At 43.0% G+C, this 24,646-nt stretch overlaps 1 protein-coding gene across 2 annotated transcripts in view; it reads left to right on the top strand.

The window, feature by feature from the left end:
* The first annotated feature begins 926 nt into the window (after positions 1-926).
* The window catches only part of CDK17 (cyclin dependent kinase 17), a 74,735-nt gene continuing 51,015 nt past the window's right edge, over positions 927-24,646 (top strand). The window contains exon 1 of one of the 2 annotated variants that reach the window (XM_060279710.1): positions 927-1,313. The gene's annotated coding sequence lies outside the window, so the exon portion shown is untranslated. The remainder of the gene's footprint in view (positions 1,314-24,646) is intronic. The other variant, XM_035126752.2, reaches the window with a different exon arrangement.

The raw sequence follows: 24,646 nt of genomic DNA, 5'->3' as shown, positions 1-24,646 counted from the left end.
CACAGTGTGATGCAACTGTTGTTGGTACTCTCATGGCATGGTTTGGAGGAACTTCCTGTGGAAATCACGAGAATCAGCTATGAGATATGCTTCTGATCCATGTCTCTGCCCCACCATGACCACCCAGCGACTTGATTTTCATGGCGTACTCCATGAAGGATGTGAATGACAGTGCATTTGAGTGCCTTTACATAAAAACAATGCCTAGCTGTACCTTGGATCCCAGGGTTTGTGCGATGATGATGTCCCAAAGCACAGGATATTTGACAATGATCCTACATTGCGGAAAACCTGAGCCTTGGATCTATGTTATTCCACCAAGGCTGTGTTGCTACAAAACACAGGCCATGCAGGAATGTGAGCTGAGAGATTCTGAATTTGTGTATTAAAAACATACCCATTTCCACCGCATCTTGAACTAGAAAAGCAATCCAGAAAAACATTTGTATCAAGGGTTGTGAGCACTTAATATGCATAATGCAAAAATAAAAAGTTAGAACAAGCTTCCAGATTATTCTCAGCAACAAAATAGGAAAGAAGGAAGGGAGGAAGGGAGGAAGGAGCAGACATCCCCCCCTCCCAGGGACAGGTAAGAAGCCTGATGGTAAATATGCACCGTTGGCAAATAAGGTTTAAGAATAAACAAAACACGGCAGCAGGAACGCAACCTGAATGCCTCAGCCCTGGCAACGGAGAGGGAAGGGCAGCGAGGAAGCGCCTTCCCTCCGCGTTTGCGTTAACAGTCCCGAGGAGAGAGACGAGCGGAGAGCGGCGCACCGTCGCCACTCCTCCCGCCGCTGCTCCACGCAGGCTTGGCGACGCGGAGCACTCAGGGAGGCCGCGCCTGCAGCTCCCTCGCCGGCCGCTAGCTGTCGCGCTGGCTCCGGTCTGTGCGACTGCTCGTGCCTCCGTCGCGCTCGCTCCCCATTTGGCGAGCGGAGTCGGCCCAGCAGCATCCGGAGTCGCACCGCGGCGTAGCAAAGGAAGTAGCGCGGCAGCGGCAGCGGCAGCGGCGGCGGCCGTGAGGAGCGAACCCCCGGGGAGCAGCCATGTTGGCTGGCGGGATGCCGTGACTCTCCTGCGTCGGGAAGGGAAGGCGCCCGCGGAGGCCCTCCCGCGGCACAGGCAGCCCAGAGAACAGGAAGCGGCTCCTGGGCGGCGGCGGCGTTGTTGGCACTGGTGGGCGGGGGGCTCGGCTACCGAGGAGGCGGCGGCGGCTGCAGCGTGCCCAGAAGGAGGGAGCCGAGGGCAGGGCAAGAGCCACCCCCAAGTCCCGGAGCGGCAAAGACCCTCTGCTGCTGCTACTGCTGCTGGTGAGTTGGGGGCGCTCCTCATTGTCTCCGGTGCGCGCGGGTCAAGGGCCTGGCGGGGAGTTCAGGGGGTGGGGAGGCGCCGCGGAGGTTTGGGGCGATGGGGTCGGGAGATCTCGGGGGGGGGGGAATCCCACCTGGTGGGAAAGAGCAAGCTTCTGTTTTTTCAAGATCCCTCGACTGTCTCTTACCAGATCCAAAACACCTACGTATAGATGCGGAAGGGGGACTTGGGATCTGTGACTTTCTTCCTCTTTCCCTCCAGGATGGACAGGGAGAGAGGGATAAAGTCGGGACTGCGACTGCGTGGGAGGGATGGGACGTGGTGGCGATGTTTTGGGGTCGCCCTGGCTCCCCTTCCGGGCGCTCGGATCTCCCCCGGCGGGATTTAAGGGTTCGGATTCTCTCTCTCTCTCTCTCTCTCTCTCTCTCTCTCTCTCTCTCTCTCTCTCTCTCTCTCTCTCTCTCTCTCACACACACACACACACACACACACACACACACACACACGATCCCGGGTTCTCCCGCATTTCCGGGCTGCGCATCCTGTCAAGGACTCCCCCGGAGGGGTCTGGGTGGCTTTTGCTGGCGCGCGGCTTTCTGGTGTCGGTGTCAGCTGTGAAAAGCTGTGCTGATAAAGGCAGGAGGGGGTTATCACGACACGGAAGGATTAAGTATTGCTCTCTTCTTTGTGAGTGTGTGTGGGGGGCAGTGCGGGCGGCGGCTGGAAAAGAAGGAGGGAAAAGGTCTGTTTTGTTTTGTTTTTTAAATAGTGTGCCCTATTAGCTTAGGCCCCGTGAACAAAATGGGATGGATGCCCTGATACTGTGCATTTCCTGAGATCCAACTCTCAGGATGGTCGCGGTGTTTATTTCCTGACCATTGCTCTATATATGATCTCCTGCAGCAGTGGCACATTCTGTCATTCTCTTAACATTCCTCGGGTTCCTCGCCTTTCCCCCCCTTTCTTTCTGTCTCCTCCCACTTCTGTCCCGGAGCGCTTTTTAAATGACAGGATATACGAAACACTTACTGACCCTGAACCTCGGTGACCTCTCTCTAGCCAGCAAGCCCCCCTTCCTCTGTAATGTCACATATTCAGTGTGAGTAAAATAGCCTGTTCTGCAAGAACAGTGGAGCCTACTTGGTATGAATCACCATTTGAGATTATGTAGAAAACATCACACTGTAGGGTTTTTAGAAACGGATTAGCTTCTTTCTGCTCTTTGGCTGGCCTTGAGCGCCTGCTTATTCTTTTTATTGCAACAGTTTGGGTAGCAGCAGAGAATGTTCAAGTTCTTTAAAACTCAGTTGGCGTCTTGTTTATATCAGCTGTATGCCAGCGTTCTAAAGACCTTAAGGATAAAGTAAGAGAGAAACAAGAGCCAGATATTTCTATTCAGAATTCTTTCTCCTTATTTGTGTAGTGCACTCAAACTAAAATGAAAGTGTGAGTATGTGTATGCCAATGTGAACATATGCTTGTACATATTTGAATGCGTGTATCTGGAATTATGCATAGATTGCATTCCACTGTTGTAATGAATGTATAATGGATTGATCTGCTGTTCCTTAAAATGGAAAGTGAAGTGCTTTTTAAATGGGTTGTAACCCTTAGCTTTGAGTTGATTTTGTTCCTTGGTATGTTTTCCTTCTTAAAAAAGGCAGTTTGAAGTTTAATTTCTGTTGCACTGGTGATATTACGATAAAATGGGAAGAGAATGGGAATTTCCTTCCTATTTTATTAAGGCATCAGATACCACCCAGTGATATGGATAAAAATAAACTTGTTCACAGCAGATTTTTTAAAGGGATATACCTAAAAAAGTGTGGTAAGTACGTAGAACATAAGGGTATGCTAATTAGGAAGCTACGATTGGCTGGCCAGCTGCAGCACCCTATTGAGTATACACCCCTATAGGCAACCCCAAGTTCATTTAAATAACAAAATTACTTGAGTGTAACAAGCTTAATACCTGAACTTCTTGGCTGAACAGAAACCTGAACTTGCTTTCTGCGTGTCAAAGCTGCACCTTCTGTTCACTGCAGCATGCTGGCCCCCTGCCATACTGTATTTCAGTTTAGCTGCAGTATGAAACTTGCAAAAGATTTTGAGCTAGATGACCGAAGAACCTCTCTTCTTCTGCAAAAGCAGATTAATGATTAAGAAAGGCTGAAGATTCCAAGCTGTCTAGCAAGGCAAGGACAAATGTGAAAACTGCCACAACTCTACTAGTAGTTCAAGTCCAGCACTTGTTTAGGATAAATATAAGTACTGTACAGTAAAAAGGTGGAATGAGGGTGTGGATTGTTCACTCATCTTCCAGCACAACCCAAAGCATGTTTATTCAGTGAGGCCTACTTCCTAGTAATTCATTTGGATTGCTATATTTGTCTCTTCTCTTGAAATGAGAAAAAGGGTATGATGTATGAGGGGGTGCTAGGGAGAATATCACTTTTATTGAAATTGATGGCAAAGATCCTGACAACAGAGGATCAGGGACTTAATATGTCTATTCTAGAAGCAAGCAGATTAGAATCTTTGGAGTATCTGACATCACTTTTAATATGATGGCTAGAGTTAATGGCTTCGGGTGAATTGCTTTCTTGCTTGTTTTCACAAATATTTCCATTGATTTCTGAATGTGCTAGTCCTGGATTTCTGACTTCATGTCAGTTATTGCATGATCATCTTCTGCATGACCATTTTTTGGGTGTTACATGTGTTTTTTTCCATGCCTATAACTGAAATACAGTATGAAGCATCCATGAAAAATAGCAAGCAGTACTCATGCCTAAGTGTTTCATATTTAAAATTCCTCAGGGGGTAAAATAAAAGAACCATTGAGAACCAGGAGAAATATTTGCTCTGTTATTTTTAGAAAATAGTTTGCCTATTTTTCCTTCACTCAAAATATGGTAGCCTTGAATATTAACAGTTTGCGGATTCACTGAGCAGATACCTCAACTTCTAAAATTATACAGTGGATTGTATTTTCGGTCATTAATTCACATTGCAACCCTATATATGTTGACTCAGAAGTAAGCCAGGTAAACATTGCTAAATAGAATGAAAAGTGCATGTGAGCGTACTTTATATTTATCAGATGCTACTTCATTTTATGGAATACCTGGGTCTGCTTTTGATTTCGATTGATCTGTACCATGTGCTGATAGATATAGCATTAGCAACCCTTCCAATTTCCAAAGCCAGCCTGCCTTCTCCAGAACTTTTCATAATTGATCCCTGTTTCCTCTGCTTCCCCCACCTAGCTTTCTCTGTTGGTATGAACTTTTGTCTTCTACTTTCCTTTGGCCTCTTAAAGGATTCTTGTGTACGTTTGTCATCTTCCCTTACAGATATGTTATGTGCCTCAATAAGTCCATTATAGCATACATCTAGCTAGGAGGTGGGATGACCAATGTCTGGATAATGAAAATATTGTAGTTTTATTCTTCTCCCTACATGGAGATGCTAGGGATTGACCCTGGGACTCTATGCATGTAAAGCACATGCTCTATAGCCTGTCCTCAAAGAAGAAAACTTAGATTTTAAATATTTTGAGAACCTTGTTTTATTTATATATTTAGAAAAAATATTTATAAAACACTATTTCGTAAAAAAAGAGAAAGGAATCAAAGCAGTTTACAACAAAAATATAATAATCTGGCAAAATAGAAAAGGTCTCAGCAGGCATTTAAAAGTTAAAGCAGAAAAAAACTTAACATCTTATTAAGTTGTTTTTTATTAAGAAGAGTGTCCGGTAGTCCAGTACTGTAATATACAGTTTTATAGTGTTTATTAGAAAGATTAGACAATATGGAATTCTTTCTTTGGTATGATCCATTTTTATTTTAAATATTTTATTTGTTGAATATAAGAACAACATATAATCAAATACAAGCAAACAAATTCAGTTTCCCCCTATCCCCCCCCAAAAAAACAGCCCCAACTACGTCCAGGTAATTGCATTAGTAATATAATCAACTAAAAGAAATATTTCTACAGTTGCTGGTTTTAAAAATATCATTGCACATGCTCCCATGTGTCTTAGGTGGTTTAAATGCATGTTCTTTCTTTGATGCATATGTAATAAAGGAGGACCATGTTTTGTAAAAGTTATAGTTTCTCACGTTTTCTTTCACGTACCCTTTCTGTTAACTTTTCCATCAAAATTAATTCCCAGACATAAGCATACCAAACTTCATATAGGTTCACGTTTAATGTCCTCCAGTGTCTAGCAACAGCAAGACGTGCTGCAGTTATAAGATGTACAATTAAGTCTTTGTCTCTAAGACTTTGTGCTTCATCTGCAAATATAGAAAGCAGTGCTATTTTGGGATCTAAATTGATCGATTGAGATTTAATTTGTTCCATTTCCTGAAGTACTTTTAGCCAGAAGTTTTTAATCGATGGGCATTTCCACCACATATGTATAAATGTTCCTTCGTTCCCACAATTTATCCAACATTGTGGAGAAATATTTTTGTCTATTTTGCTTAGCAATGTGGGATGCAAGTTTGTGATTCTTTAGTGAGCCAGTGTGGTATAGTGGTTAGAGTGTCTGACCAAGTGCTGAGAGACCAGGGTTCGAATCCCCACTTTGCCATGAAGCTCACTGGACCAGTTACGGCCTCTCAGCCTAACCCAGGCATCCCCAAACTTTGGCCCGCTAGATGTTTTGGACTACATTTCCCATCTTCCCCGACCACTGGTCCTATTAGCTAGGGATCATGGGAGTTGTAGGCCAAAACATCTGGAGGGCCGCAGTTTGGGGATGCCTGGCCTAACCTATCTCACAGGTTTCTTGTGGGAATTACATGAGGAGGGCCAGGAGGTGGGATATGCAAGCAAAGCAATGAATGAAGCAATAAATGAATGAATGAATGACAAACTTTCGAACATTGTGCAGTTTGCCTGAGTATATTATTCATTTGCAGTGGAGTATTTGTGCTGTAATTGCTTTTCATTGCCCAACAGTATGAGAGTAAAAATGTAAGGAATATGATAGTACCCATTTAGAACCTGATAAGGGAAATAAGAAACTATGCCGTTATTTCTAACTTGGGAAACAAATATGGCCCTCCTCTGTAGTTCCTAGCATAAAAAGGAATCAAAGCAGCACAACCATAAGAAGTATATACATGTGGAATTATGGTAGCTGTACTTAATTGGGCCTAAAATCCATGCAATTACTATTTTATTGGAGGATTTAAAAAGCATGGTTTTTAAATTGCTTGTGAACCTTTAATGAGATGGCGGATTAATGATTGGGGTTCGTTCTAGACCAGCACACGTGCCTTTAAGATTGCTAATTTGTAGGAGTTACATAATTTTGCTTTTCTGCTTCTCATTTAAATTAACTGGAATATATAACTCTGCTTCTTAATATACAGTGGTACCTCGGTTTAAGAACAGTCCTATTTACGAACGATTTCGTTTATGAACTCCGCAAAACCAGAAGTAGTGTCCCAGTTGGCGAACCTTACCTCAGTCTAAGAACAGAATCTGAATGGTGGAAGGGCACCGCCGGCAGGAGGCCTCATTAGGCTCGGTTTTAGAACAGTTTTGGTTTAAGAATGGACTTTGTTAACGGATTAAGTTCATAAACCGAGGTACCACTGTATACTGCTGCTGAATATGCTTTATGATTAGTTATAATTACATACTTGTAGTTGTTTATAAAGCAGAAGAACTGTTTCTAGGTAGAGGATTTGATGATGGTTATATGTTTCAGTTTTGTCAGTGAAAGATTTTGAGGTGATTTTTGTATTTGTTTTGTCCAGCCCATTTTTTTTAGTCACCAAATTACAGAGCTTCAGTCATTTCCTTTAAATTTTTGTTTACTGGCAGCACAGGTTTTCTTAATCTAGACACACCCTGAATTTCCTTTACGAACGAATCCACTTTTCAAACATTTTTTCTGTATATGTTTCCCCCACAAATTTATTTTTCCAGTGCAATATGGTCTGCTTTGCACTTAGAACCTATGTAATGCTTTTTGTTTGGATATGAATCACACAACTCTCTCATATAATAAGTATTATGAGATAAAGTGGTTAATCAGGCCCATTGTAACATAATAATAGCTAGCTTAACGCTTTAGAAAGCACTGAGTTTTGCTGCAAATTATTTCCAATGCTATGTATGTTTGTTGCTCTGTAATGGATTTTCCAAATTGGAAGCCACCTCATTTCTTAGCAACATGCACTTTGCGTAGCAAGACTAGAAGTGGACAACCTATCACAGAGAAAAACCCTCAGTTACTTGAAACAAACAACATGTAAAAGGAGCCTGGCTGGGAGAGGAGAGACCTTGATAAAGGCTGTTTTGAGGATGAAGCATCTTTTCAGAACTGTTTCATTCTTCTGTTTTACGAGCTAATTTCCTAAGGTTGTTGTACATCTTGCTACTTTTACCCATTTACTGTATATTCCTGCATATAAGACTACTTTTTAACCCAGGAAAATCATCTCAAAATCGGGGGTTGTCTTATACACCGGGTTGTATTTCTTATACGGCGAGTATATCCCAAACTCTATATTTTAACTGGAAAAGTTGGGGGTCGTCTTATACACCCAGTCGTCTTATACGCCTATTTGCATCTTGCCATTCCTTCAAAGAATTTTGGCTCACTGGGGAACAAAATTTTTGTTGCATTGACACCTGCAGTTGTTCTAACCTAATTTCAACGTGCTGATTTCATATCTGAAGTCTGTTTTGTTCTGTAAGCTCTGGGTTTTTTTTTGCAATTCATGTTTTTCACTTTTCACCATAATCTTCGTTTTTCGCAATGCAAGAATTCAATATTTTATTAAACACATAGCCAAAGTAGTACAATATGATGATGATGATGATTATTTAAATATCTACACCTCCCTATACCAATAGATCTCAAGGTGGTTCACAACATAAGATTACAATATTAAAAAAAAACACAAACTACATAATAAAATTAAGAACAAAGACAACCCAATACACCCCCCTTTCATAATACATTTAAAAGGGCATTGGATGTCCATCAGCCAAAGGCCTGGTCAAGGAGGAATGTTTTCGCCTGGCACCTAAAGGTGTCTAATGAAGGCACCAGCCAAACCTCCTTGGGGAGAGTGTTCCACAAATGGGGAGCCACTGCAGAAAAGGCCCATTCTCATGTTGCCACCCTCCAGAACTCTCACGGAGGACGTACCCAAATAAGGGTCTCAGGTGGTGATCTCAGGGTAATCTGCCTAGGCTAGGCTTCCCCAACCTGGCGTCCGCAACATGGTTTGGACTACAACTTGTTCCTGTTCATTGACTATATTGGCTGGGGCCGAAGGACGTTGTAGTCCAGACTGGTGTAGGGTTTTGCAGTTTTATTCCATGAATACAGGATTCCGGAAGGTAACTTTAAAAAAAGTCCTTCCAAACCATGGTTTGCAATCTGGGAGCCAGCCTTGGGAATGCACACACCCTTCCCACTCTGGCACCAATTGCTCACGTCCTTCTCTTGCCAGTCTTAGTAGCAGTTTGCTCTTTTGTTGCCGAAGTGAGCACATTTATTACATTCATATGCTGCCTTCCCTTCAAGAAGGTCAGCACTACTACACCTGCACTGGTGCGAACCATGCCAGTGGACTGTAGGGAGACTTCCAACACCTTTGCCTCCCCTAATGCCTCCTGCATCTGCCACCAAAACCAGAAGCTGTGAGTAAGGTCAGCAGCAGTCCATGGAGGAAGCCCTAATAGGCAAGGACCTAACACCTGGCTTCTTTGAAAGCTATTTCCAAGCTAGGAGTTTCAACTGCAGAGTGATAGATAGATAGATAGATAGATAGATAGATAGATAGATAGATAGACAGACAGACAGACAGACATATATAAACCACCCACTTTTATATGTTTTAAGGTAAAGGGTAAAGGGACCCCTGACCATTAGGTCCAGTCGTGACCGACTCTGGGGTTGCGCGCTCATCTCGCATTATTGGCCGAGGGAGCCGGCGTATAGCTTCCAGGTCATGTGGCCAGCATGACAGCATGACACTTTATATGTTTTATAAACATATAAAAATATATACTATGCATCTGTACAATACAATTATTAAAACATCATAAAATATAGATAACTCATTCATTAAGTGATTAACACTCTGTCCAATTAAAGTGTTGGTGCAGATGCACCTCTGACAGAAGAACGGAATAGGAATTGGTGCCAGAGAGGGTAGGAGCGTTTTTCTAAGTCTGGCTCATGATCTGTAAACTTCAGTTTGCATGGAACCAACATGGTGATTGAACTGGGCCCTTATGAGGTAGATTCTGAGGCCTTGAAGTTTCAGTGCAGTCTGAACCATGTCTACTCAAGAGGTATAGCCTATTGAATTCAATGGTGGTGACTTCCTGGTTAGCTTACAGCAGCCTCAGGCTGTATTCAGACGCGGCAATTATTGTGTTACTGGTAGTTCTCCTGGTTATAATGCTAGCACTGCTGTCCTAATTTCTAACATTCTTTTTACACCACAGCGCTTGTTGTGATAATGGATCTGTGCCTTTTTTTTTATCTATATACCACTAAAATTTAAGTAGCTGGAAGGAACTATATGCTGGAACACTGACCCAAATTTTGCCACATGAAATTACAATGCAAAACTCCCATTAGAAAATAAAAGGATTGCAAATTGATTTCCCCCCCTGGAAGAAGTTAACACGAGAGTTGGTGCTAGACTTTTGGTAGATTCCACTGGACTTCCAGAAGTGGCTTTTATGTCTTGTGAAAGAACACAGAAAATGTGGAAATTAACAAGCAAGACAGCATTGGGGAAACGGAATAAAATGCTGTCTGAATGCAGCCGTAGTCTTGATTTTAGGTGTCCCTGGTCTAACACTTCCTGGATATGCCAAACTGTCTGCCTTTTCTAAATGACAAAATTTTTGGAGTTCCTTTTTGAACTCATCTATAGTTAATATTAAGGGACGCGGGTGGCGCTGTGGGTTAAACCACAGAGCCTAGGGCTTGCCGATCAGAAGGTCGGCAGTTCAAATCCCCATGACGGGGTGAGCTCCCGTTGCTCGGTCCCAGCTGCTGCCAACTTAGCAGTTCAAAAGCACGTCAAAGTGCAAGTAGATAAATAGGTACCGCTACAGCGGGAAGGTAAACGGCGTTTCCGTGTGCTGCTCTGGTTCGCCAGAAGTCATGCTGGCCACATGACCTGGAAGCTGTACGCCGGCTCCCTCGGCCAATAAGGCGAGATGAGTGCCGCAACCCCAGAGTCAGTCACGACTGGGGTCCATTTACCTTTATAGTTAACATTACAGTGGTACCTCTGGCTACGGACTTAATTCGTTCCGGAGGTCCATTCTTAACCAGAAACCATTCTTAACCTAAGGTACCACTTTAGCTAATGGGGCCTTCTGCTGCCGCCGCCGTGCAGTTTCTGTTCTTATTCTGAAGTAAAGTTCTTAACCTGAGGTACTACTTCCAGGTTAGCGGAGTCTGTAACCCGAAGTGTTTGTAACTCAACATGTTTGTAATCCGAGGTACCACTGTACAGTACTGCTTATTTTTTGTTGTGTCACATTGATTGGCTATTCTCACAGGAAGGTTCTAAGTCTAATCCATGCAAACTGTGCAGGCACTCCTTTCCATCTCTCTTTACTGTGTGTTTGTGTGTGTGTTTGTAAAGTTAATGAGAGTCACCTCCTGCTGTGAGTCAGCAGGAATGTGGAATTTATTCCAGAGTTCAACAGGGATCAAGATGTGAATCCTGATGCTCTGTTACAGTGCTAGTTTCCTAGTCTTTCAGATAAATACCAAAGATGAGAATTATGCTCATATTGGCAATCATCAGCTTCTCCCTCTCTAAGAACGCATGGATAATTTTAACGTACCTTCTGTCTCTATTCTGCTCCTGTCCATGGTCACGTAAGGGTGTTGTATCTTAGTCTAAGCACAAGTGTCCCATTTGCATTGATGTGAAAAAACTTGCTGTAGTCTTTCTTTGAAAAAGCTTTCTCCTACATCCTGTTGGCATCAACCTCTGTTCCCTTTCCTAAGGAAGTTAGGAAAATGAATATCTATTTGAGTTTTCAATTAAATGAAGGGTGAACCCTTTAAAAACAACAGGTCAACACCATTAGGACTATGCAACATGATTAAATAAACTACCATTAAATAGAAAATTGGAGGTTTGTGTTTGCTGACGGGCCTCGAGCCATTTTCCTGGCATCATCAGCCATGGGAGTTTTTTTTTTAGGTGAGGGTGTAGACTAGACTTTGGCCCCAAAGGGCCGTGGGCGTATGAAGGGGGGTGCAGCCCACCCTGGGTGCCACCCTAACGAGGGATGACGAAATGGCGGGTGGCACACGTCACCTCGGGGCTTGCAGTGCGCACGAGCCATGCGTCTCGGCACCCACAGGCTCTGTGCTGTCCACCTGCTGCCTCCCCACTGTGGCCCCCCCACTGCACGCCCTGTCCCTATGGGTGCCGCGTGCCACGTCTTGTCCCTATGGGCACTACGTCTTGTTCCTATGGGCGCCCCGTCCCATATGGGCGCCATGCGCCCCGTCTATATGGGTGCCGCAGCCGCGCCTTGTCCCTATGGGCTCAGTGTCTCGCACCTATAGGGATGCCGTGTTCCGCGGCGCCCGCCCATAGGGATGGCACATGATGCCAAGTGACCCGTTCCATCTCTATGGGCGCCGGGCGCCCTGCTGCTATGAGTGGTTTGCCCCGCCCCTAGGCACACTGCCCCAGGTGCCCGAGAGGCTTCCTCCACCGCTGCAAGGGGCCAGTGGGGGAATGGGACCTTTTTCAGCCTGAATGCTACTTTTCCTTCTCTGCAAACTTCTGGGGGTCACATGCACATGCCTCTGTACGGTAGACTTGTCTCTGCCCTACATCCCTCTCTGCCCTACATCCAGCCAAGCCAGAAGTGTCATCAGAATTCAAGGACACATTCTAGCCAATAAGAACAGCCAAGGAGGACTGGCGAGGGCGGTGGCTGGAAAGTGAGTGTGGTTGGGGGAGAGTCCCAAGGGCCTCATAGAGGTCTAGAGGGCTACATTTGGCCCCCAGGCATGATGTTCCCCATCAGCATCACGCTTTCTCAGGAGCACCCCTTTGCTACAAGTTGAGATATCCTCTCCTGGGTGGGAGAACCTAGGGCAGCTCCATCTGTGACTGAAGTGTTCCCCTTCAGGAAGCCTTTTGATATGCTGAGAGTCAGAGGGAACCTTTCCATTGTTGTACAATTTGCATAAGTAAGCAAGCAGAAGAAGCTTCTCTCCTGCGGGTGGGGGATCAGAAAGGGAGATCTGTCTGATTTTCACCCTTCTTAAATCTCAAACTTTGCAGGTAGAAACACATGGTTTCCTCAGTGAGAGCCAGTGTAGTGTAGTGACTAGAGGCCTGAAGTGAGATGAGTGCCACACCCCATAGTCGCCTTTGCCTGGACTTAACCGTCCAGGGGTCCTTTACCTTACCTTTACCTAGTACAGTACTAGGACCTGGGAGGTAAAGGTAAAGGGGCCCCTGACCATCAGGTCCAGTCGTGTCCGACTCTGGGGTTGCGGCGCTCATCTCGCTCTAGAGGCCGAGGGAGCCGGCGTTTGTCCGCAGACAGCTTCCGGGTCATATGGCCAGCATGACAAAGCTGCTTCTGGCAGAGTAGCGCATGGAAACGCCGTTTACCTTCCCGTCGGAACGGTCCCTATTTATCTACTTACACTTTGATGTGCTTTCGAACTGCTAGGTGGACAGGAGCTGGGACTGAGCAACGGGAGCTCACCCCATTGCAGGTATTCGAACCGCCGACCTTCTGATCAGCAAGCCCTAGACTCTGTGCTTTAACCCACAGCGCCACCTGGGTCCCAGGACCTGGGAGACCAGGGTTCAAATCCCTGCTCAGCCATGACGTTCAGTAGGTGTTACTCTCCTATACATGCTTAAATTTAAGTCCCACTGTGCTCTCTGTATGACCTCTTTTGCTATGGCTGGTTGCATCCCTCCCGATACCACAATTTGCAATTGTATGGTTTTATGTTTTTATTGCTGTAAATTGGTTTGATTTTTTTTTATTAAAAATGATATAGCAGTATACAAATATTTATAAATAAATTAGCAAACCTTGTATAGGTGTTTTAGAAAGGTTCAGCCTATAGAAATTATTTTATATAATTTTGGTCCTGAGGGACTCCTAAGCCAGCTTTGAAATAAATACAAGAAGAAATGCATAAAAGCACCATCATCATATGGAAACAGTATAGCATCAGCAGTACCCAAAAACATTTTAAAGAGGGAGGTTGTAAATACTTACTGAAAGGCTGTGACCAAACCAGGGAGGCCTGCCTTAAGCAAGAATTCCATAATTGCTGTGCTACACTGAAAAAGCGTAGTTTGTTGTGTATCCCTGACTCATTTTAAAGGCAGGTAACATGGAGCAGGGCATCAGATGTTGACCAGACTGCAGGTAGAGGCAAACATGAGATCAACTGGTGCTTCAGATATTTTTACCCAAACCCATTTAGGTCTTCGGTTGGTTGCCAGTAGAGTTGATATAATATAGAAGTTACATGCTCTGCGAAGAAAATTCCTCTTGAAAGTTTGGCCACTATATTTTGGACCAGTTGTTTTTTCCAAACACTTTTCAAGGGCAGTCCTACAAGGAGTGCATTATTGCAGCCTAACCATAGTGTTTTCACAGTAGGGATAAGTGTGATCATTTTTGTAGCAGAGCTGGTGTCGAGCAGAGGTGGGAAACCTGTGTATGCACTGCAGTTCCCATCGAGTTCCCATCGTTCTTGACCATTCGCCATGCTGGGTTGGGCTGATGGGAGTTTTGGTCCAACAAAATTTGGGAGCTACAGGTTCCCCACCCCTGGTAAATACCAAGACCTCTATTCACTCATCACCAGTTTATAGAGAATTTTGATCAGTTACCCCGTTATAATAACCCTGTTAAGTTCCCTTGGAAATCTGTAGCACAACGCCTCTATACAGTAGTTTGTTTGTTTATTAAATTTCTATACCGCTCTTCATTCGAGGATCACAGAGCAGTTTACAGAATAAAAACACAAAAATACATAACATGATAACAAACAAAATCAAAACCCTTCAAAGTTTAAAAGGCCATAGATTGTTTAATAAGCCAGCAGCTAATTAAGCCTGAAGTTCTTGCCCTACGCTTGACTGCAGGCATACGCCATTCTTTCAGTAGGCAACTTTGGGGAAAGGGGATAAAGAACCGAAATAAGCAAGGCAATTCACCCAATGAAGAATATCTTTTCCTCAAAGAATCTCTGAAAAACCTGAAGGAAGCTGATTGCTGTTTACCCCCTCCCCCAAGTGATTCTTTATTTTATTTCTATAATTCCCCCACATATGTTTTAAAGAAAGGGCTCCTGTCATTTGAATCCCAGCTCTTCAGTGGCATGAGAGCATTTGTGCACTTCATGTCCTTAGAAGCAAGACCAGGGTCATAAGTTTCTTAGGAGCTTTGTTCTTTGTAGAACTGATTAGGTGTTTAAGAATGTTGGATTTAAAATTTCAAAGTCCACATTATGAAACATTTAATGAAGCAGGCTGTAACATTATTGAGCAAATTGCCATGATTGACTATCACCCCTCATTAATGGCATTACTGTTTCTGGCACAGACAAGGAAGAATGGGGGCGGGACAAAGAACTGGACGGAGTGGGTTAAATTTCTTGTTTGTTTAGTGTAGATGTCATTTATTTCCACTAGATTTTTGAGAGGTATAACAGTCATTATTAAGTTGCATAAATGTAGGGTCTTCAATATAAGTTAACTAGTTAATTGATGCATTAACTTGCTTTGCTAAGCACATACTGTAGTTCTGACAGTTGTCTTGAGGATCTGTTTGTTTCTGTTTTTTATTGAGGGGGGGGGGCAGAGAACACTATACAAATTTTACTAAGCTTTTTGGAATCTGTAACCAGTTGCAAAGAATGAGAAGATTAAACAGCTTCACCCAAAAGATGTCTTGTGGAAATCAGAAGAAGCTTATTTTGGTAGAATTACATTAGAAGACAATTACATTTTGGGTTATATGACGGACTGAAAATAGTGCATCACAAAGAAGTGTAACTTTCCCCTTGCATATGCTGAAGCACATGCAAGGAGTAAAACCCTTTCCATGGCACGCTTCCCATGCTGGCTTAATGCACACTGGGCTTGTTACAAATTCATGTCAGGAGTATCAGCATATGATTTATGTTGTGTAAATCATAAATACTTTATTCAGTATTTTCACTGCTCATTTAACAGAATCTTCTGGCAGTACTTGAGAGGGAAACCAATCCCCTGAAGAACTTGCTGCTATCGTCAGCAGTATCTCCTCATTAATGCCGTCTGCAGTCAGGGCTGCACTTTGTCTGCTTGCTTTTGAAATAATGTTTTACATGATGAATAAAGAAGCCTCTGTTTATGTTGTTTCCAAGTATCAGGCTTTTGTGAGAAAGTGAACAAGGGTGGCATGTAAATACGATTAGGCTACTATAACATTTGTGAACTATTTAGCAAAGTGATTTTTCTGTTTCAAAACAGTGTTGTTATAAACTTGAATGCTTGCAAATAGGGAGTGTGGTGTGTCTTGAGCTTAATATGCATGCATGAACTTAAATACTATTCATTTACAAGGGGAAAAAAATAAACCTCAGTTAAAAGCAAAGGCACAAGGTTAGGATGATTTTAAGGCAAGGAATGAAAATCTGAACAATTCTAGTTACAGGTAGGTAGCCGTGTTGGTCTGAGTCGAAGCAAAATAAAAAAATTCCTTCAGTAGCACCTTAAAGACCAACTAAGTTTATATTTTGGTATGAGCTTTCGTGTGCATGCACACTTCTTCAGGTATCTGAAGAAGTGTGCATGCACACAAAAGCTCATACCAAAATATAAACTTAGTTGAACAATTCTAGTCTTCTGTAGAAACTAGGGTAACCTTAATTCTGTGCTTCAGCTTGTGGCAGTAAAAGGAAAGAGAAAGTGTTCTATTAATTGTTTATTTCATGTGCTAGTTGGGTTTCCGATCAGTTTCTGAAGTGTCTTGGTTTATTTATTTTCATCACACCATATTACTTTTAGTCTCTCCCACCCTGTTTATACATTTTCATTCCCTCCTGTTTATACCCCCTCCCCGGCTACCACTTCTTTCCACATATGACCCAGTTTCTGTCTTTTCTGCAATTCACTTCATCGCTAAATGTCCTTTAGGGAAACTTCCTTCACAGGGTAGAAAATTTTATCACAGGCCCTGCAAACATAAAGATTGATACCTAGCTTACGGTGATAGTGCTTACAAATTCTAGCCCAAGACCACCATATTTCTACCAGTGTGCCATCTTGTGCTTAGTCTAATCTACAGTAGTGTGAGGAAGAACAGCAGTACATGTACCGGTACTCCCTCTGGTTTTTATTAGTCAGCAGCTAGAGCTTGTTACCTGTAATAAATGATCTATTTTGTTGAGATCAAGTACCGTGTACATGTCAGGGTAGGCAGGAGTCCATGGGGTGAGCAGAAGAGGCAGGGGGACAGGAGAATGCAGGGCCGGCTCTAGGTAGAGTCCCGGGGGCGCCAGGGCGTCGGGCTGGTAGGCAGGGCGCTGCGCGACGAAGCCGCGTGGAAGCCATGCTTCACGCTGCGAGGGCGGGGGCGCCGGAGCGATCTCCGCCCCTCAGCGCCAGGGCGCCTGACCTGCTCGAGACTGCCCTGGGAGAATGATCCAGGGGAAGGTGCCAGTGACTTGTGGGGTTCTGCGCCACCTGTGAGGCAGGAACTAGGGTGGAGGAAGAGGAAGAGTCTGGGCAGTCAGAGCCGGGAGGAAAGGAGTGGGGGCAAAGAGTTGCAGGAAGACTCAGAGGGGAAAGAAATAGGATCAGAGAGAATTGGGCCATTAGAAACTCCTCCATCCCCTCCAAGGACAAGGAAGGGCTTAAAGTGACAGGAGCAGCTACAGCCGCCACATAGGAGAAGTCGCTGGTTGCTTGTGTCTCAGACAAGGGATTTAAGTGAACTGGAAGGGGAGCAGTCATTCTGTTGCTCCAACTGTCCGGATCGGAGCACAAGTCTGAAGAAGCAGATGCCTAGCTAGGCAATCAACAAGCGTGAGGTTTATATCCCTTGCACCTTAGGAGCGGATGTAATCAAGTGTTTTGTCAATAAAGAACAAAACTTCCAACCACTTGTCCTCATTGGGGCTGACTCTGCCCGGTGCTGTACATAAGGCAACAAGTTTCTAATATGTGGGTACCGTGTTTCTCCTAAAATAAGACGTGCCTCTAAAATAAGCCATGGCACGATCTTTTAAAGGCAAAAAAATGTAAGACATCCCCCCAAAATAAGACGTGTTGGGGGTACCTACCCGACCCAGCGGGAGCCGGCAAACGCAGCAGCGCGCGCCGCGCTGAGCCCCAGCCCAGTGGGAGCCCCAGCACAGCGCTGCGCGGAGCTCCGACTGAACGGGCCCCAGGACCGGCAGCGGGCGGCGCGCGAAGCCGCAGGACCCGACAGAAACCGGCAGCAGCCCCAGCCGCGCCGCGCTGCGTGAAGCCCAGGGACGCAGCAGCGGATCCTGCGGCTTCGCGCGCCGTCCGCTGAGCCCGCTGCCGGGTCCTGGGGCTTCGCGCGGCACGGCTGAGGCTGCTGCTCCTGGCTCCTGCCGGGTCCTGGGGCTTCGCACGCCGCCCACTGCCGGGTCCCTGGGCTTCACACGGCGCGGTGCAGCGCGCGAAGCCGCAGGACTCGGCAGGAGCCGGCAGCAGCCCCAGCCGCGCCGCACTGCGTTATCTTTGCTGCAATGAAGCTGCACAATGGATAAATACTTTCTGCATTTTTGGACTTTCCTTCCTGGCATGGCTGTGGAGGCTATCATGCTGAGAACCTGTGCATAAATATTCACTACAATGCCATTGATTGCTTTAGTTAACTTTTTCTGCACCTTTTCCTTTGTACCATATTATTGTCCTCAGTAGTTGCATACTGTCATCAAACCAACCTTGAGAGTGGTATGAGAGAGAGAGAGATGGTCGGGGAGAGAATATAACACCATAGAAGACACTTGGTGGTATTCATTCAGAAGTTGAAAATGTGAAAAACATTACAGTACAAACTATTATCTCTTGATATTACCAGTACTGAAAGGAACAGTTGAAGTGAGAGTTTCTATCTGCAGGGAATCTTGAACTAGGGTATTTCAGCTGTTAAAAAAAAAATTGCTCAGCGGGCGGCGCAAGAAAGCCCCGTACCATACTTAACAATGCTGTACTATGCTTAATAAAAAAATAAGACATCCCCCCAAAATAAGCCGTGATGTATTTTTTTTTAGAGGAAAAATAAATATAAGACGTGTCTTATATTAGGAGAAACACGGTATTTCTAGTGATTGAGCCAAATAACTGGAGGAGTTTGGCAAATATTAAATTGATGGATAGTCAGATGAGCATATATAGAAGTTTTGGATTAAAAACTCTGGCATTGTTAAAATATCCTTTTAAAGGGTGGGAGTTGATAGCAGACTGTTTTGAGTTGCCCTAAATCATCAGTACAACAAGGCAAACATTAAAAGGTCTGGGGAGGGAACAAACTTCAGAGAATATTTAAGTGTTCCCCATCTAGAAAAAGGAAACACTGGTTAGTCAGTAAATGGGGGTGTGTGTGACCCCTGAATCCTTGCATTAAATATCCTGTTGTATGTTGGAACCCATTTGTCTGAGAAAATATCATATAATACTTGGATTAGGTTTGTTCAAAGCATTATTTAGCTTTTTAAAAATAAATAAAATAACAGTAATGCAAATGCTCTCATCAGTAGGGTGAATAGTGACACATTTTGCAGATATTTCTGTTTGTAGAATTACTTCTGCATGAAGATTATGCTGCTTGCAACTTTTCAATGTATAATAAGACTTTAGTCCATTGGTTTTGTTGAGTCTCCTCTGAGTATGGCTTAGATGGATATCATTCTAACAGTTCAAATTTTATTTTCCTCTGTCCTTGGTGAACTGAAACCTTAAGATAAGCCAGTCTGTCAGAAGCTGGAAGTATAAAAATAGAACAACCTTTTGATTTTTAGCTACATTTTTGTGGGTAGATTGTTTTTGTATAGTTTTCCAGTACAATGAAACGTGTATAGTATACAAATAGAGTAGAAAGTGAGTTAAGTAACTACATGGCCAGTTACTTTAGTTGACCAACCTTTTCTATGCAAATCCATGTGTGCCATGCAAGAAGATAAGAAAAACCAAATCTGATTTGGACCCTTGGTGAGCTTTTGTATGAACTATGAGGTAATTTTTGTCAATAAGTTCATAATAGATGTAGAAACTGTTTAAGAAATCCTGGGTGGAACAGTGCATCTTAGGGGGAGAAGTTGAGATAAGGGGTGCTAACTTGTGGAAGGGATGGAGGAAGGAAGATGTGAGCCGTAATTTTAGCATGGTTATAATTTTCATATCTGTACTTTCTCATGATGTGCATGTAAACCTTTGCCTGGGCTGCATAATATTTTACACTGCAAAGTGCCTGTGTAGGGTAGTAAATATACCACCTGTGTATACTACATGTGTAGGGTAGTAAATATACCACATTTTTTGTATCTAAAAAAAACCCCTAGAAATTTTAGCTCTGCACCTGTAGTGGGAATACATAGCACAATAGCGTATGGTTTTGATAGGAAAGCATTTTCACGATTCTTTATTGAAAAGAATATTTTGAGTACTACATTGCACTCATTCTTGAGTCGTTCTTCATCATGCTTTTTCTCTTATTTATATATCAACATGGGTTTCATTGTAGAAACAAAGGAAATAAAATAAACAAATATTTAAAGCTCTTGCATGTTATTTGGGATTACTTGAATGTGTGGATTTTCTCTCTCTCTGCTTGTGCTGGTTCCTCCTGAGTAAATAAACAAATAGCTTTCTGGTTCCCTGTGGCTCCACATGTGCCAACAAATGTCAGCCTAGGTGATCGTATTTTCTATTTGAACAATCAGTAATTTGTTTTGTTGTGTTGAATCTTGAGGTGTTTATATTGTTGAGCTAGCAAAGTGCACAGCATTATTCAGCTTGACACCTTTGGCATTAAGAAGAGACTGGACTTGAATAAACAGGGCTGTTTTGACTTCCATCTTCTAATTTAATGGAGAAACTTATAGTATCCAGCTGCAAATGATTAACACACTTCAAACATTTCCCCTCTAAGTGTGATTTCAGAGGAAGACAGTGTGATTGATAAGTATTTGGCCATATTGATTTTCATATTGCTTACATTTTGTCAATCCTCCCCTTTCTAACAGGGTTTATTAGTAACGGGAGGATTGACAAAATTGATATGGTGAGTATTACTAGAGAGAATCATGAGGTTACTCTTACAGATGTCTATCCAAGCCTCTTGTTTCAGTCAACATTTTTGGCCTAGTTATCTACATCTTTTGTGCAATTTGTGTAGCTAGGCAATACCTTTGCATTACCTACTTCTTATAGCTGACCTTTGCAATCTAGGTGACTTTTGGCAATCTCTGTTGTAAACATTGATAGCGAATATTTGTTTGGCTACTGTATCTTTCATAGTTGCAAGAATATCCATGTCACGTAGGACAAAACCCAGTTGTTTAAAAATATTAAATACTATTAAGATGTTGCAAAGTAGCCTTTTTATGTTTATCCAGGATGGATAAGTGTTAGATGCAGGTTAGGAGTGGTTTGTTTGTTTGTTTGTTTTTAAATTGAACCCTACTGGAATCTTGTACATATGCTAATAAAGGTTTGATAATCAGAATCTGTTATTGAGATGCCTTATATTTTTAACGGGGTTCAAAAAAGAAGTGCCTTTTAAAAAGGGAGCTGCTTTGAATAATGCATCTATATTTATTTTACTTTGTGATATCCATAATGAATTTTTAAAGGCTTACACCGAGCAGAATGATGTAAGTGGTAAGTGAAGACATTCTGTAAATGGTACAGTCAGATTACATCAGTGACTAACAACTATAGAAAGCCCTCATTCTGTTCAAGTTCACTGCATTTGTCTCATGTTAGCCACCTGCATATGAATGAAAACATTTATCTACAGTGTAGCTGCTGGAAAGTATAGAAATGATTATAGTCAGTATGGTAGGAATGAGCTGAGCAGATAAGCAGCTTTTTGCTGCAGCAGATATACTATATCTGAATCTTGCTGTTAGGATTGCTTTTCAGATCTATGTATTCTATATGAATGCTATGGTTTTAAAGGCATTTCTGCATTTGGAAAGCCCAGTGTTTGTAAGCCATAAATGATTACCACGTTCGTGTTCAAAGGACATGTATTTTTGCGGGGGTAGAGAGGGTAGACTTTATTGATAGTCATCTAACGCAAAATAGCTAAAAAGAAACAGCAGCACTGTGTGTATCTTATTCATTAGAAATCTGTAATATGTGTGTGAATGTTCAAAATCTGGTGAACTGTGACGTTTTCTGAGTCCTGACAATTCCAGATGGCTAATGTTGACAGTGATGTAAATGTAATTTGCCAACCTGTGTATATCCAAAACCGCAGTTGGGGTACTGTCAGTATTTCATAGATTCACTTGGACATTCACACAAACCAGTTGGGATTGTCAGAATTCACATGTGGAAGTCAATGTTCACTGTGATGTAGTATTTGTACGCAAGAGTAAACTAACGCAAAACAAGATAAAATGGTTCTCCTGCAGAACAAGTTAATAGAAAACTGAGTGGTAAAGAATAATAAGCACTTCTATAGATTTTAAAAGAAATGCCTCTGTTGGATTTGTTTCAGACTTGCATTGAATCTGGGAAGCAGTAAGTAGATACCAGAGGAAAATGTGCCGTAATGTGTAGGTTCTCTTTCAACAAATCAGTTTTCAAACTAATTGCCTTTACATTTAAGTTATTGTGAGTACAAGTAGATTTCAATTTGCAGCTTTTTACCAAGCTGTGAAGTCTTGGAGCCAGAACTTTAAACGAGCCCTTATGCTGTCCTAAAACTCAATCTGTCTTTGGTGACTAGCCAATGTAAAGTTTGCAGAGTAGGCATGATATACTCAGACCAATAAGTAAACATGCTGCCTCCAATAGTGGCAGGTCTTAAGATCCCAACCTAGTGCAAAACAAGTTAATAATCAAAGCTTTCACAGGATTTTCATAGGTTTAATAGAAGTTATGCAGTGGGGAACTGTTGTAAAGTAAGAGCAAGGACCTTATTTTTTAGATAGTTTGAAAGTGACCAATTGCCTATTATTAATAAACAGAAATCAAGTTGCATACAAAACCTCTGCTAGCTGTAAAAAGGTAGTGATAGTTGGACAACAAGAACTAGTCCCATTCTCAACAGATTTTAGCATGTATTCTCTGGTTTCTGTTTCCCCCTGGAAGTTAGTTCAGTCTTTTCGTGGGTGGTAACTCTTAACAGCAGCTAAACCCCTTTTTACATATATGTGCTACTAGAAGTTTTGGACTCCCCATGAATATTGAGGGAGAACTTATCTTTGAATTTTCTGGATCTGCCTTTAAGAGACAGAATTTGTCTCATAGGGAGAATAGATGATCAAACAGATTTGCTGATTAGATCTGTCACACTTTGTTCTGTCCTTTGTGCAGACCAAATACCAAATCTAACCAAAGTATGGAGCAATTAAGGGCACTTGCTGTCTGATCTCACAGCTTCTGGCACTGAATGGAGGGCAGAGGCATACGTAGGGATTGGCGAAACTGGCCCCACTGGAAACGCAGGCCTGCCCCCCTCCAAAGAACAGTCACCATTTGAGATTGACTGGGAGAGGAAGTGACTCTAGACCCCTTTATGATTCTGCATCACCCGGCTAGAAAGGAGAGGGGAGGGAGTCTACTCTGCTGGGATGCTGGAAGTGCCATTGTTCTCTCCACTTCCCTCCCTCTCCTGCCACCAAGGTCACCTTTCAGCCAAAACTAGTGAGTTGACAAAGCTCAGCAGTCACAGCAATGAGCTCAAACAACAGTTCTCAGCTAAGCCTGAACCTTAGCAGTGCTACAGTGCCGTTGCATTATGGGTCTGACTGTTGGGGTTTAGAGCTAGGTAAGTAGGATTCAGTAGCTTTGAACTCAAGCTGTGAAGTCACAGTTTTACCCTTTACAGTGTACAGTGTACTTTACAGTGTACAGGAGATTTTGAGTGGGAAGTTGGATTCAAGGAGCATGTGCGTCATGTTGCACAGCGTGGAATCAATTCAACTCCTATAATATTTTTTAAGCAGTACTACTTACTCTTAGAAACTTTTTCGCCTTTATAGAAGCTTAAAGAGTCCCTGGAAGGATGATTAATTAGGATTGAATAATTATAACTTATATGCAAAATTCATCATGCGAAAGGCTGGACTGGGTGAACCCCAAGACGGAATTAAGATTGGCGAAAGAAATATCAACAACCTCAGATATGCTGATGACACAACCTTGATGGCAGAAAGTGAGGAGGAATTAAAGAACCTTTTAATGAGGGTAAAAGAGGAGAGCGCAAAATATGGTCTGAAGCTCAACATCAAAAAAACCAAGATCATGGCCACTGGTCCCATAACCTCCTGGCAAATAGAAGGGGAAGAAATGGAGGCAGTGAGAGATTTTACTTTCTTGGGTTCCATGATCACCGCAGATGGTGACAGCAGTCACGAAATTAAAAGATGCCTGCTTCTTGGGAGAAAAGCAATGACAAACCTAGAAAGCATATTAAAAAGCAGAGACATCACCTTGCCAACAAAGGTCCGTATAGTTAAAGCTATGGTTTTCCTAGTAGTGATGTATGGAAGTGAGAGCTGGGCCATAAAGAAGGCTGATCGTCGAAGAATTGATGCTTTTGAATTATGGTGCTGGAGGAAACTCTTGAGAGTCCCATGGACTGCAAGAAGATCAAACCTATCCATTTTGAAGGAAATCAGCCCTGAGTGCTCACTGGAAGGACAGGTCCTGAACCTGAGGCTCCAGTACTTTGGCCACTTCATGAGAAGAGAAGACTCCCTGGAAAAGACCCTGATGTTGGGAAAGATTGAGGGCACTAGGAGAAGGGGACGACAGAGGTCGAGATGGTTGAACAGTGTTCTCTAAGCTACCAACGTGAGTCTGACCAAACTGCGGGAGGCAGTAGAAGACAGGAGTGCCTGGTGTGCTCTGGTCCATGGGGTCACGAAGAGTCAGACACGACTAAACAACAACAACCACAAATTAGTTTTCTAATTAATTCCAGAACCCCCACCCAGAATTCATTTAACTTCAAAGAGCTCAAAGTCCTTGAAAGTTTATAGCATCCTGGTGTTGGGGTGGGGGGAGAATTGTGGTCTTGGAATGCATTTAAATTGTTGGAAGTCCTGTCAGGT

Source organism: Zootoca vivipara, chromosome 10 (genome assembly GCF_963506605.1).
Source record: "Zootoca vivipara chromosome 10, rZooViv1.1, whole genome shotgun sequence".
Classification (NCBI taxonomy): domain Eukaryota; kingdom Metazoa; phylum Chordata; class Lepidosauria; order Squamata; family Lacertidae; genus Zootoca; species Zootoca vivipara.
The sequence above is the reverse complement of the archived record's forward strand: the minus strand, read 5'-3'. Positions and strand labels throughout refer to the sequence as shown.